This window comes from Neofelis nebulosa, chromosome 3 (genome assembly GCF_028018385.1).
Source record: "Neofelis nebulosa isolate mNeoNeb1 chromosome 3, mNeoNeb1.pri, whole genome shotgun sequence".
Lineage (NCBI taxonomy): Eukaryota > Metazoa > Chordata > Mammalia > Carnivora > Felidae > Neofelis > Neofelis nebulosa.
The window spans coordinates 104,102,572-104,106,261 of record NC_080784.1 but is presented as its reverse complement, the minus strand read 5'-3'; the positions used below and the strand labels follow the sequence as shown (position 1 = coordinate 104,106,261).

The window sequence follows — 3,690 nt, the reverse complement described above, 5'->3', positions numbered from 1 at the left end:
GTGGCCAAAATGAACAAATCAGGAGACTATAGATGCTAGAGAGGATGTGGAGAAACAGGAACCCTCTTACACTGTTGGTGGGAATGCAAACTGGTGCAGCCACTCTGTGGCAATTTCTTAAAGACATCAATGAAGTCTGCTGCATTGATCAACTCTTTTATATATATATATATATATATATATATATATATATATATATATAACTCTTTTATATATATATATAACTCTCTTATATATATATATATATAAAACTCTTATATATATATATATATATATATATATATATATATATATATATATAAAAGATGTGCCATGTGATACTATTTGATAGTATTTTACCCACAGTAGAACTTCTTTAAAAATTAGGAGTCAGTCCTCCAAAACACTGCCACTCTTTTATCAATTAAGTTTATATAATATTCTGCATCCTTTGTTGTCATTTCAACAATCTGCACAGCAACTTCACCAGGAGTACATTCCACCAAGAAAGGACTTTCTTTGTTCATCCATAAAAAGCAACTCCTAATCCATTCAAGTTTTATCATGAAATTGCAGCAAGTCAGTCACATCTTCAGGCTACACTTTTTTTGTTTGTTTGTTTTCAATAATTTATTTTTTATAATTTACATCCAAGTCAGTTAGTACATGGTGCAACAATGATTTCAGTAGATACCTTAAGCCCCTTACCCATTTAGCCCATCTCCCCCTCCCACAACCCCTCCAGCAACCCTCCATTTGTTCTCTATATTTAAGAGTCTCTTATGTTTTGTCCCCTTTCCTGTTTTTATATTATTTTTTCTTCCCTTCCCTTATGTTCTCTGTTTTGTATCTTAAAGTCCTCATATGAGTGAAGTCATATGATATTTGTCTTTCTCTGACTAATTTCACTTAGCATAATACCCTTTAGTTCCATCCACGTAGTTGCAAATGGCAAGATTTCATTCTTTTTGATTGCCAAGTAATACTCCATTGTATATATACACCACATCTTCTTTATCCAGTCATCCATCAATGGACATTTGGGCTCTTTCCATACTTTGGGTATTGTTGATAGTGCTGCTATAAACATTGGGGTACATGTGTCTCTTCGAAACACTCAGGCTCCACTTCTAATTCTAGTCCTCCTGCTGTTTGCACCACATCTGCACTTACTTCCTTCACTGAGATATCAAACCTGTCAAAGTCATCAATGAAAGTCACATTCAACCTCTTACAAGCTCTTGTTTCTTTTGATATTTTGACTTCCTCTCATGAATTGAAAATGTCCTTAATAGCGTCTAGAATGGTGATTCCATTGCAGAGGTTTTCCATTTACTTTTTTAGATCAATCAGAGGAATCACTACCTATGGCAGGTATAGCCTTACAAAATGTATTTTTTAAATAATAAGACCTGAAAGTTTACATCACTACTTGATCTGTGGAGTACAGGTTGGATGTTCTGTTAACAGGCCTGAAAACAACATGAATCTCATCGTACATTTCCATCAGAGCCCCTGGGTGATGAGGTGCATTGTCAATGAGCAGAATGATTTTGAAAGGCTTCTTTTTCTCTGAGAAGTAGGTCTTAACAGTGGGCTTCAAATAATCAGTAAACCATGTTATAAACAAATGAGCCGTCATTCTGGCTTTGTCGTTCCATTTTTAGATCAAAGGCAGAGAAGATTTAGCATAATTCTTAAGGACCCTGGGATTTTTGGAATGGTAAATAAGCTCTGGCTTCTATTTAAAGCCACCACCTACATTAGTCCCTAACAAGAGTCAGCCTGTCCTTTGAAGCCTTGAAGCCAGGCATCTCCTCTCTGGCTATGACAGCCCTAGATGGCATCCTCTTCCAATAGAGGGCTGTTTCACTGATACTGAAAATTTGTTGTTTAAGTGTAGCTACCTCCATGAGTTACCTTAGCTAGATTTTCTGCATAACTTGCTGCTGCTTCCACATCAGCACTTGCTGATTCACTTCACATTTTTATGTTATGGAGAAAGCTTCTCTCCTTGAACTTCATGAACCAACCTCTACTAGCTTCATACTTTTTTTCTGCAGCTTTCTCACCCTTCTCAGCCTTCATAGAATTGAAGAGAGTTAGGGACTTACTCTGGATTAGCCTTTGGCTTTCAGGGAATGTTGTGGCTATTTTGATCTTCTATCCAGACCACTCAAATTTTCTCCATATCAGCAATAAGGCTACTTCACTTTCTTATCATTCATGTGTTTATGTGTTTACTGGAGTAGTACTTTTAATTTCCTTCAAGAACGTTTTCTTTGCATTCACAACTTGGCTAACTGGTACAAGAGGCCTAGTTTTGAGCCCATCTTCGCTTTCAACATGCCTTCCTCACTAAGCTGAATCATTTCTAGCTTTCAAGTTAAAATGAGAGACACGTGACTCTACCTTTTATTTGAACACTTACAAGCCATTATAGGACTATTAACTGGCCTACTTTTTTTTTTTTTTGAGAGAGAGCATGCAAGTTGGGTAGGGAGAAAGGGGGAGGGAGAGAATGAATCGTAAGCAGGCTCCATGCTTAGTACAGAATCCAACTCGTTGGCTTGATCTCACAACCATGAGATCATAATCTGAGCTGAAATCAAGAGTCAGATGGTTAACCAACTGGGCCATCCAGGCACCCCTGGCCTAATTTTATTACAACAGTAACATTAATGATCACTAATCACAGTTTGCCACAACAAACTTAATAATTTAAGTTTGAAATATTGGGAGAATTACCCAAATGTGATACAAAGTAAACAAATCCTGTTGGAAAAATGACACTGACAAACTTGCCTAATGTAGGATTGCCACAAACTCTCAATCCTTAAAAAGAAAAAGAATAAGCAATGACTGCAAATCACAATAAAGCAAGTATGCCTCTACTGTTTTCATATACTGATCTTTGTTAGGAGACAAAAAAAATATTACTTATGTTATTTTAACAGAAAGGGTTTAATATAAAGAATTAAATGAGGTAATAGATTTTTCTTTTAATTTTTTTTAATGTTTGTTTATTTTTGACAGAGAGAGAGACAGAGAATGAGTGGGGGAGGGGCAGAGAAAGAGGGAGACACAGAATCTGAAGCAGGCTCCAGGCTCTGAGCTGCAGCACAGAGCCCGACGCAGGGCTCGAACTCACAGACTGCGTAATCATGACCTGAGCCGAAGTTGGATGCTCAACTGACTGAGCCACCCAGGAGCCCCAGTAATAGATTTTTCTTAACTGGAGAACTGAAAACAAAAAAATTAAAAGAACAATAAGGTATCATGGGGCACCTGAGTGGCTCAGTCAGTTAAGTGTCTGACTTCGGTTCAGGTCGTGGTCTCACGGTTTGTGGGTTCAAGCCCCACGTCAGGCTCAGTGCTGACAGCTCAGAGCCTGAAGCCTGCTTCTGATTCTGTGTCTCCCTGTCTCTCTGTCCCTCCCCTGCTCATGCTCTGTCTCTGTCTCTCAAAAGTGAATAAATGTTAAAAAAAAATTTTTTTTAAACAATAAGGTGTCATGAAACTAGCAACTGCAGGAAGCATCTACCACCACTAGTGTTAGGAAAATAAAGAGAAGAGGTTGGAACTATTAAAATTTGAACAAAAGGCCCCATAGAGCAGATACTCAGAAAAGGGAATATTCCTTAGCTGGAGCAGGTATCTCTGAATTTGGCAGAGGAAGCCCAAAGGGCATAGAATCAGACTTCTCAGAAG

The 3,690-nt window shown here is 37.8% G+C and overlaps 1 pseudogene; it reads right to left on the bottom strand.

Annotated features, from left to right (window-relative positions):
* Window positions 1-724: 724 nt before the first annotated feature.
* Window positions 725-2,417, bottom strand: LOC131506146 (tigger transposable element-derived protein 1-like; annotated as a pseudogene).
* Window positions 2,418-3,690: the final 1,273 nt, after the last annotated feature.